A 12,147-nucleotide genomic window follows, 5' to 3' on the forward strand; every position below is an offset into this window, starting at 1 on the left:
TCCAAGGTTTAAGTTAGGTTTCACATTTCAACCACAAGAACATCCACTGAGCTTTCAACTCAGAGAAATAAGTTCTCAAATTTTATGCTTCTCATCTGCTAAACTTCCCATGGTCATGACAAGAATCTTAACCAATAAATTCAAGACACTGTGAAGGTGAGAAATGACTGAATTTTGTGAAGACTGGGAAGCTATATTCTAGGCAAATCCATCTCTAATCTTGGGGCTACATGAAAGGACAGGATTGCACTTGAGGAAGACACCAGGACACAAAAAGATAGTCTCTTGGAACCCGGTGATAACCACCTGTACATCTCCTGAGTTCTGACAGATATTAAGGTCTAGGCTCAGATGCATTCCCAAGCCACATGAACTTACAGTGGTGAATTCTGGAAAGCTAACTCTGTCCTCAATAGTTGAGATTCTACAGCAAGTTATCAAAAGCTAGACTCAGGTACACTTTTTACCACACTTATGCTTGGTTCCACTGAAGACACTAGATTTATCTTATACTCTGTGAGTAGAAGCGAAGATCAAGTTAATCTCCACAGACTTTCTGACTCTGTTTTTCATCAGAAAAACCTTTAGTATATTTCTTAGAAAGGGTGAGATGGACTTCTACCTTTAAGCTGGACCTGGGATCAGAGCTGAGCTATAGCAGAAGAGCTCTCAGACATCTACACCTTGCCCTTCTGCATGGCCTACATTTCCTTGATTTTTCCAGGGTAGCAGAAGGCATATAAATGGCCTGTTGCCCTGGAAACTGCAAAGTGGCCTGCCACAGTACTTTCCTGGCCTATGTGGGGAGGACTTGACTGTCGTCATTATTAAATGCAGAAGGAGAAAATAGTAACAGTTAAGTGCTTCACAAAATGCCCTACTGTTTATACCTACTTCTGCCCTCCTAGCTGCTTTTAAGGGTCAGGGTTGGGACAAAGTCTATCTTTATTTTATACACAGCAGCAACCATAACTGACAAACTAGAGAGGGCAAGAAGTATGGTCCAAAGGACACTGGATTGAAAGTTGCAAGATTTGGTTTTAGCCACAAACCAGTTTTGTGACCTTTAGCAAGTCACATAAGTTAAGTCATTCCCAGTATGCTCATTTCAAAGAAAAATGCCCTGAGGATCCTCTGATTTCCTCATGTCTGTACAGAAGTATGGTTCTGGGTTTTTAAGTGGTGGCACAAGGGTCAGTAGGAGTTACAGAGTGTCCTTTACGTATACATAGGTTATTTTCAAAAAAAAAAATGTTAGGCTGTATTTGTGTCATGCTGAAATTAAAGTCTCATCCAAGTTCTAGTTGTTTTAGTTCCATGAAAGGATGGAATTGGTTCTCCGGTGTATATAAATAGATGAGCTGTTGAGGTCAGCATGGAAAAATATCTTGGGTGCAGTTGACACGATGTGGCCATGAATGATGGGGAAACAGAGTCCAGTTGGTTCATCTCATGTCATACTTGAAAGATCATTTGTGCATTTGTGCATTTATGCTTAAAAGAGCTGACTCAGTAATGCTGTGACAGCTTTTAACTTAGAATTCTCTTATTTTTCTGGATTTCTGTCTCCTTCTTAATGGTATTTTAATGCAGTTTTTGTGTTCAATTATAATAGTGTTGCTAAATACAGTAGGTCTGATTCCACAGAAGAAGAATAGTTTTTTCAAAATCAGCATTTTCCTGCTGATTTGCCAGCTGTTTCAATAAATACTCATCTCCCAACTTCAAACGAGTATATTGCACTCTTACTAAATATAAATGCCATCTACAGCTACTGTATTCTGGCTTTCGAGTTTTCTGTAAAATCAAACACAAAATATACTCTATGCGGGACCCCTTTTTTGACCATATGCAGGTGATTTTGCTGACTCAGGTGTCCTGACAAGTAATCAATGTTTGGTTCTCCAATCATTTTTTCCCAACATAGATGGCTAAGTAGGAGCGAGTGAATTAGCACCACCTTTTCCAGTTTTGCCATCTCTATTATCTCTATCTCTAAACTACAAGAAATTACTAGTCAGGGCAACTTAAATTTACAATGATAGGATAGGATAGGATGGTAGAATAGGATCAAATGTGTATTAGGCTCCAAGCATACATTCTTACTTTTAGACATAGTAAATCAGTAAGATACATAAATCTAATGTAAAGAATAAGCATTGTTAAAAATAAACTAACATGGTAGTATCTGGTGTCCTCAATATAAATATGGTACTTTTAAACACTAATATTGTAATAATCCTGGCTAAGGATCAGCAGGAACAGAGTATATTTTCAGCCGTACATTGTTTTTCTAACAGACCTCACTGAATTGTATGTGTGCATTTTACTTATTTTTAATCAGCATTACAAGAAATACAAGCAATTAAGCCTTTCAATATCTCCTAACAATAGTAAAAAGGCAGCTATAGTAATTGCAGTAAGCATATTTGTTGGTGTTTGTATTTAGAAAAATACTAGTTGGTCTTTTATTTGACAGAAACTAAAGCGGGGGAATTGTTACAGAAACAAATGCAATTCAAAAGCAAAGTTGCTTCACTTGAAAAAAAAATGTTATGCAAGTCTCTGCTTTTGAGCAAACATTGCTGTCTAACAGACCAGTCAGGTTAATGAGGGGACGGTTGCTGGGTTCTTAGGTAGCAGCCCCTGTTGGTTGATCCTTGAGTTGATAATAAGCCATAGGGTAACTATGTCTCCACAACCACTAGGTAGACTATTTTCCAACAAACTATTTTCCCCCCACACCTTTAGAAGATGAGAAAGAATGTGAGGCCCTAAGGTACTCAGACTGGTGTACTACATTCTCAGACACATGGGTGGCCAAGAGCAAATGGCCAGAAAACACTCTTATTTGGTAACATGTTTTCACAAAATGATATTAGTGGCCCACCCTGAATTCTTGATACACAGACTATCTACACATAAGTGCCAACTTGAGGGGGCAGGAAGGCTGAATGCAAACAACCAGGTATTTACTAGATTTGGCCACATTTGGTTGTTGGGTTTGTCAAAATAACTGGTCATTTAAATGAATTCAATCATTTTAAAAATCAGTTTGTGGATGCAGACACAGCCACAGTCTAACATAGTTGACATTCCTTTCGTTGCAGCTGGAATTAGAAATTAGACACTTTTTTAGACTCTCATCCATTCATAGCCCATTTTCTTTGCATACTTTATGGTTTGAAATTTCTGAAATACATCTTATATGCAATGTTTGATTTGAAATGTTTTAAGTCAGTGTGATGGGAATTGTTTGCAACATTTCTGGGACTTTTATCAGATGATCGTCACACTTATATTAAATCATACACATGTGGAGACATTCTGAGGTTTGATACGAGATTTACAGATAACACTTCTAGTTTACTATAATTCTTACAACTTATGCAGAAGTTTTGGTAAAATCTGCAATTTGAAGAAAAGCGATCTTTATGACTTTGTAAAACAATAACTGATTACAAATTTGTAAACAGCTATCCTTTTTTTTTTTTTTAACCATTTAGAATTCAAGTACTTATTTATTCCACCCATGGTAATGTAAGCTCTCTAAGAGCAGGGGCTTTGGCTATGCTTTTCATAGTTGTATTCTCAATGCTCAATGTCTAGAGTAGTGCTTATACTACATCATACCCCCACCAAATATGCATTACATTAAGACATTCCACAAGTTTTTCTATGTGCACAAAGTATTCAAACGCCATGGCAACCTGTCTTGCTTCCATAGTACAGTGGTTATCACATTCACCTCACAAATGCCGTGGCAGGTTCTGGGGTCACCATGCAAAATAAAAGCTTTTAAAGGAGCTGACAATCCACTAAAGAGATAAAGAAGTGATTGCAATATGGGATAAACAGTGTTAGATGTAAGTGTAGGGAGGTATGACAGCCCAAATGAGAGACCCCTTAAGATTTTTAAGAATGCCAATGAAGAAGCAACAGACTGATGGCTGGAGGAGTATGTGGGCAACTAAAGGTTATATGAACTCAATTAAAAAAAAAAGTTAAGGACCATAATTTGAAAGGGAACAAAATCACTCAAAGGTTATCTTGGGTACATAGCATGAAAGAGTTGAGTTTTAGAAAGATTGTTAACTACAGTATGGAGAATGGGTTGGAAGAATCACTGAAAATAATTCACTTGAGGGATAATGCAGATGTAAAATAGAGCAATGGCTTGTGAGTCGGAGAGACTTAAGTGGATTTGAGAGATATTTAAGAAACAGGAGAGAAAGAATTGAGACACTTGTACATCTAGGGAGGGGATGAAAGTGTTGGTAGAGCTAAGGGTAATACCTAGCACATGACTTAGAAGACGGGATTGATGGTGGTGCCATGCAACAAGACAGAGAATGCAGGAGAAGTATACAGGAGGTGGGTGCTTGGGAATCATAAAATTAATTTAAAGCGTGTCACATTTGAGGTGCAGGGTCACAGAGAAGTGGAAGTGCCCAGTAGAAAGTGAGAAATGTGTGTGTGGTACTGAGAATAGTGGTGCCAGCTGACAGATGGGACTTGGAAGTCTTCATCATATTACATGAAGTGAGGTCATAAGAGAAGATGAAACCATGAGAAGAGAGCAGAGGATAGGACCAAGAAAAAGCAGCAATCTAAATAAGAATTATCAAAAATGTAAGAAAAGAGAACATTTTTAAAAAGAAGTGAAAAAAGGGAACTTTAAGGGGAATACAGCTGCTGTCAAAAGTGACATTAAAATCAGGTAAGATGAGGACAGAAAAAAAAAAGGTATTGAAAATAAAAGTCTATGAGACTTGGCAATTAGGTGGTTATTGGTCAACCGCACTGAAACAAAATCGTGTGGTCAGTGGCCTGGAAAATAGAGAGGTTAGGAAGTGAAGGACAGACTCCTTTTTATAGACCTGGCTAGAGCTTGAAAGAAATTCAGAAGCTTATAAGGCACAGAAGATTTACAGAGCAGTTTTCCAGTTTTAGCCATGATTATTTGTTTACTCATTTGTTTCTTTCAATATTGGATAGCGTTAAGAGATTATAATTAAAAGAACAGGGACGCCTGGGTGGCTCAGTTGGTTAAGTGTCTGACTTTTGCTTTTGGCTCAGGTCGTGATCTCACATTTTGTGGGTTCGAGCCCCACGTCAGGTTTGAGGCTGACTCTCTCTCAAAATAAATAAATAAATATTTAAAAAATAATAACTAAAAGAACAGAGTCTCTGAGTAGGTGTAAGTCAATGGGATCCAGGCCACAAGGGATGTTATTAGCATCACTAGAAGAGAGACAATGTTTTCTGTGAGATGTTAGGGGAGGAATGACATGTATGTGGGTACACATAACCTGGTTGGGGGCACCTTGCGGCTTCCATTTGATCTCTGAAGTCAGGCTAATCATGCGGTAAGCTTTAGCAAGCTAGTAATGTTGTGAAATAATTCCTGAATAGAATGTGAGAAAATCATCCTGGGATGCATTTTACAATATAACAGCATAGATTTAATCTTGTCCTGCTTTAAGTGTTTTTTTTTTTCCAATTTTAGTGATTGTTTATCAACATCTACAAACAATGCTAATTTTGTCCAGATGCAATCTCTCTGTTACAGTTCATTCCTAATGACCACCTAGGCAGTGCTTCTGGGTCAGAGATGGATGAAAAGGTAGTAAGGACAGAGGAAATGATAGCAGGTTCGTATTCAATAGTCCTTGGCTTGGACACCTGCTTTTCCATTTTTTGCTGGGTGAATCTGCTACTACCACTCTGAGCCTAAATTCCTCCTGTTATAGGCATAGAGATGATAAACTCTGACGTCCAAAGTTTCACAGGGTGATTAGGAGGATCAAGGAGTCGTGCTCATGCATTTAAAATTCCTACGTATGAGCGCCTGGGTGGCTCAGTCTGTTGAGCATCTGACTTTTGATTTTGGTTCAAGTCAGGATCTCACAGTTCCTGAGATCAAGCCTTACATTGGGTTCCAGGCTGACAGGAGAGCACCTACTTGGGATTCTCTCTCCCTGCCCCTCCCCAACTCATGCTTGCTTGCTTGCTCTCTCTCTCTAAATAAATAAAAAGTTAAAAAATTAAAAAAATAAAATTCCTATATAAATTCAAGCTCTTCTCTCACAGAGTACAGTTTATCATAGCAGACATGTAGATTCAGAAAGAGATAATTCAACTACGTCCCATAAAACTGATCTTTCAGAATCTGCCAGAGCCAAATAAAAAATACTCATAAAAAGAATACTCTACCAGAATGCTTTAAAGTACAAAATATTTTAAAGAACACCTCAAATTTGCATCAGAACAAGTTAATGAATGATAGTCAATTGTCTAAAAGTCTTTAATTTTAACATCTTTGATTTACTGATGGATGCAATGCAGTTATTATACCTGGTATAGCAATAATTAAAGTTATGTTTAGAGCTAATTAACTAGTAAGCTGTGTCCAAGCACTGTGCAGAACACAGTGATACAATTACCTATGAAATCAGGCATTCATATATTATGGATGACAAATCTGACATTTAGAGAGATTAAATAAGTTTTCTTCCAAGATACTATCTGAGTAGATTTGAGCTAAGTTCTTCCTGATCCTGATATTCATTCTCTTAAACATGGCACTCTGTCTCCCAACAGTATACATACATGTACTCTGGTACAATATGCTATTAGAGGACAGAGTATGTATTTAAAAAGCACAAATAGAGTGAGTGGAGCAAGTTTTGGAGTATGAAAGGGGTGAGAGAAATAGGGAAAACAACAACAAAAAAACATGATATTGGACATCTAGCAATTACTAATATCTGGTGGGAGACACTGAATATACATTCAGATGTTGGATTTAAATATATTTACAAATTAATTAAATATAACCACAATAATATGTTAAATATTTTAAAATATATTCATTTCAATTTTGTGTCTATTCTCTGAACTTCAGGACCATATATCTAAATACTTCCCGGACATCTGTAGGCATCACAAGTATGTCCCTTCAGAACAACAAGCCAAAAACTAGATTACTATATATACCCTGACCACCTACCTCCTCACACCAAACTCTTCTATTATACAACATTTGCAGCAACTGATTTACCATTTAATTTAGATACTGGATATTTGCTAAATATCTCTGGTTCACTCACCATTATCTAATCAGTAATAAATTCAGAGAGTTGTACTCCTTAAAAACTTTTTTTCAACTTTAATAAAACTACTTTCACTTAGACTCTCAATTTTCTTTTACCTAAACTATTGAAGTTTCAGTTTTTTCAGTGAATATTTATTAAATACCTATCATGTGTCAGAACTGCTCTTGATGCTAGAGATACCAATGAAAATCTGTGTCTTTTTTGAGTTTACAATTGGTAAGAAGAATGAGAAAACAAAAATAAATATAATAAAGAAGTAAACTGTATACATGTAAAGAGATGAAAAATGCTATCTGGTCCTGTAATTTTCATCTATCACTTGCCCCTTTACTGGATTTAACTTTCTAAAATAAATATCATTATATCAGGTACCTACTGTCTCCAAGCTCAGATTTCATAGCATGGCACTTAAGATTACAGATGAACTGACTCGCTATTCAGATATCAAGCTTTATCCCTTATCTTTTGATATGTTAAGTTTCATTTTTAAGAAACTATTTTCCCTCAGTTTGTTCTCCGTATTTATGAGTCTCTTCTGTTTTGTCCCCCTCTCTGTTTTTATATTATTTTTGTTTCCCTTACCTTATGCTAACTAATTTGGATGTAAATTAAAAAAAATAAAAAATTAAATTAAAAAACAAAACCAAAAAAATAAATAAAACTGTAATACACCAAAAAAAATAAAAAAATAAAAAAATAAAAATAATAAAGTTAAAAAAAAAAAAGAAACTATTTTCATTCCTCAACACCACAATATCTCTTGCCTGTGCTGTTTCACCATGTAGACTGCCACTTTCTCAGTCATTTTTTTCTGGGTGAACACATTGCAAGATTTAATGACTCAGTTCATGGCCACTACTCTCTGAATTCTTTCTGGTATTCACATGCTAGAGAGATCTAAGGTATCACTGTTTCCCATGTATTCCAATTTCATTCCATGCCTAATTCTATCATTCCAGTTACAATATTGTACTGAATGTTTTGTTAGAAAATCGCTTCCCAACATCTGTCCTCAGACCCCTTGAATGCAGCGACCACCTTTTCTGTTACCAGTATCTAATCAAGTACTTGTCATCAGCTATGTAGATTAATATTTGCTAAATGAGTAAATCAATATATATTAAAAAGTTTAAAATTATAAAAACCAGTTTCTGTGTTACAGCCAATGAAAATATCAATCTTTCTAAAATTTATTCAGATTGCTTCATAGACCATAAAAGTTCGAGCTCACATTCATGATTGCTTTTTATATGACAGGCAGTATCCTGATCACCTCATAGGAATTACTCAATTTCATGTCCAGAAGAATCATATGAAGTAGGTGTTACTATTATTCTTATTTACAGAGGAGGAAACTGAGACACTGAGAGGTTAATTGATCTTCTGCAGTCTGACTTCAGGACCCAAGCTCTGCATCCTCACATTACAGTTTTTGCTACATAATTATCCATTATATTTATTCATGATCTTCCCCCAAATTAAAGAGAATCTGAGAACTATTTAACTAACTGATTTATCTGACTGATGGAGAATGCCATATTGGATGTTGGCTGCTTCCAGCCCTCATCTGAGCCTCATCTTAAATTTATTATGAAGGTTATAACTGTCATGCCTTCAATTCCATTTACTAAAACCTTTATACTTATTTGTTGTTTACATATAGCTTGTCTAGACCTGTTTAGTTTTTTTTTTTAATCAAGATAGGTATAAGTATTTTGACATAATTTAACCTAACTCCAAACTTTTAAATATATGTTTCCTGTTATAGAGACATTATCTTGTAGTCATGAAATTTTTAATGAATAAGGATATATACATGTGTTTAAATATGAAAGCACATCACGGCATTGTTTCAAATATATGAAACACTCCTCTTTCAATAGAATTAAGGGATTGCACATAAATTCAAACCTATTATATTCATACTTAAAATTGAAGAAGCTAAGAACAGGCCTAATAACTTATTTTTTTTAATCAAAACATGATATTTATGAAAAAATTTACTCAGTTTTACTTCTATTAAACCCCTTCATGGGCCCCAGCTAGGCATAGTCCTGGACATAAGAAGGAGACAAAAAAATTGCCTTTGCATTCTACTTTTTTCTTACCATGTAAAGCCTGAAAAAGACTAAAAAAAAAATGTGAAGATTATCTTGGTCATCTCTAAATCTTTGTTCTATTCATTTCTTAGGGATAGGAGATGGACTCTACATGGGGTATTTTAGGCAACAGTAAATTGTTTATGGACATGGTATGGAAATCAAAGGGTCTTTGGAAGGACAATGAAATCTAATCTGAAAACCAAGGCCTTTCATTCAAAAATAAAAATGACATGAGTGAAAAATAAAAAGGCAGGAAACCCATAGCATATGAACACAGACACAGGTGCAAGAGACAGGATCTTGTATATTTCTTTAAATATGGATCAGGAAACAGTCCTGGTCTTATAAATTTAAAGAATATAAAATACATAAAACGTGTTTTGTTTCCCTTAAACTTAAATTCACTGCTTAGTATGTTCACTTGCTCTTATTGCTGAGGATTTTATGGTTAATTATTTTGAACACACTCGTGTCTGTCCCTTTTGATAAACCATAAACTCTTAAAACCTAAGTGTGCATCTTTATTCATCTAAGTATCCTAATTATATAGCATCGTGTCTCAATTAATGTGAACTCAATTAATTGATGGTCGACTAAACAAATGCATATCTTTAGCAGTGGGGTCACTGGCTTTGCTATACCCATGTGCTTAGTAATTTTTGGCCTAAGCATGGCAGTTTCAAGTACTGACCCTGGTCTTATGGACACTGTGCCAGTACCTTTCACCTGATGGCCCTGTCACCATGCTCACCCCTTCCACGGGAGCTGTCTCCTAAGCAGACTGGGGAGGTTCCTCTCACAGGTTTTATGCATCCTTCCTGAACTTGTGATTAGTCTAGTAGTAGATACAGTAGTCACCTGATTTAACTTGATCCAAACAGACCCTCTCTTCTGGGATGTTTGCTAGGTAAAAACCCTCAAGGTCAAGAGTCACAGGGGTAAATACTCATTAAGAACAGGATTCCAGAAAGAAAAACCTACAAACTTCTGCTGTTGTAGTTTAGTTACTTTTTCCAAATCTGAGTTAATTTTCTTAAATTTCTTAAGCTATTTTTCTATTCTTCCACTGAGTTTTCTGTTAAACTAGCCAGAGTTTTTATGCTTTATGAACTGCTAAAAATATGAGTGAGGAATGAGTTTCAACCCTTTCCTTCTCTCTCCCATCTTCTGTAGAGAGCTGGCTGTTGTGCTTTGTATGTTATATTCCGTTTTTGTGAGAAGCTCAAATATTCAACTGTTTCATTTTTCAGGCCAAATTGCCAGTCCATGAATGGCACAGGTGTATTCTTTCTAGAAATTCTAAAATATTGGAAGGGCGATAAGAGCAAAGATCTAAAAATAGTATTGAGAATTGTCATTCACCCAGAGAAATTCTTTGACAAGGAAGCCTCAGTTTTATTGTTATTTCTATGGTTACCATTTTCATCCCAGAGATTAAAAAAAGAGACCAGTTCTTTTGCAAATTTTTTTTTCACTTTTCCCTCAGGGAGAACAATCTGTTTCCTTCTGATTTTCTGTTACCCTGTTCTTTACCCTTCTCTTATACTATTCTTTGAAGTTATGAAGTCCTATTTCACTTACATAAGACCATTGAGATATAGATAATATGGTATAGACCTTTAACTTCAAACACCAACATGAGTAGAACAAAAAGATGCAGGTCACAGGCAAAAAAATTCAGATATTCTACTTGATTTGAAAAAAAAAAATCCTATGTTAGAAAATTGAAAATAAGCCAAAGCATTTGTTTAACAAAATGGCTGAGAAGTAGCAAATACCACTTATTAGGCTATGAGCCCCAAGATAATAGTGCATAATACAAAAATGTTAAATTAATTTTACATTTTATAATGTTTACTGAAGAAATACGACATCCAGAAATTCAAAGAGACTCTACATATATTGAAATATATTAACTAGCCTTTAAATTTCCTGTGAATCGCACATTTAATTTTGACAAGGTGATAATTTAAAAAAAAGAAAGAAAGAAAAAAACTTGACTATTGATACACTTTGGTAAAACAGCCAAGACTGTATGTTCCCCCACTGGTCTATTCACCCACCCTCAAGTACTACACACCCTAGATATTAAAAGAGCAACAGGTAACACATGCTTTGAAATTAAAATCATATAGCAACCTACTTTATAATTAGCGCCACAAAGACCTTCTTGCCTAATTCAAATCTCAAACTCCAAATGCTATCTTCCTTTGTCACCCAAAATAGTACAAAGATTTCAGCTAAATCCTTTATATTTGTTAAAATCAAATATATCAACTAAAAAATTATATATTCAAATCCCTCTATTTTTTATTGTGACATAGTTTAGACAAAAATAAAGACTATCAGGCCCTATTTAGTAAAACACATGTTTGAATGCATTCTCTCTTTTTCACAACAGAATACATGATCAAACCCCTCTTAGATTTTTACAATAATTTAACAAATTATTCTTCAAGTATAAAATAAGAATGGTGATTCCAAAATGACCACAGCTTTTTAAATTTTATGAAGTACTTTACACAAGTACATATAAACAGGTAGGTTGGTAAAACATAATAAAATAACCCTACTGTTGGTTTTTACTAATATTATAGCCACTAATAAATATGATACTCACCTATTCAACCCTGACCAGGACATATTCAAAATGCAATGGTGATTATAAATGTAAATGTCTCGTGGACCCTGAGCCCTATTCTCACAAAACCTATATCTTGTAGGGAAGCGGTCATAATAAATGGCAACATATGGAAAATACCACAATATTAATGTAAATGCCATGCTACTGGAGTTTGAGGAAAGGAAAAATATTTTTTAAATATTTTAAGTCTGAATATTTTTAGTAGCTATTCAACTGCTCAGGTTTGCTTTCCTACTTAAGTCCGTCATTTTTCATTAATTTTTCGTTACGTTAAAAAGCCAAA

The sequence above is a fragment of the Lynx rufus genome, unplaced genomic scaffold (assembly GCF_022079265.1).
Source record: "Lynx rufus isolate CCGP_SWC_20201006 ecotype Redwood Valley unplaced genomic scaffold, mLynRuf1.p SCAF_1, whole genome shotgun sequence".
NCBI classification, from domain to species: domain Eukaryota; kingdom Metazoa; phylum Chordata; class Mammalia; order Carnivora; family Felidae; genus Lynx; species Lynx rufus.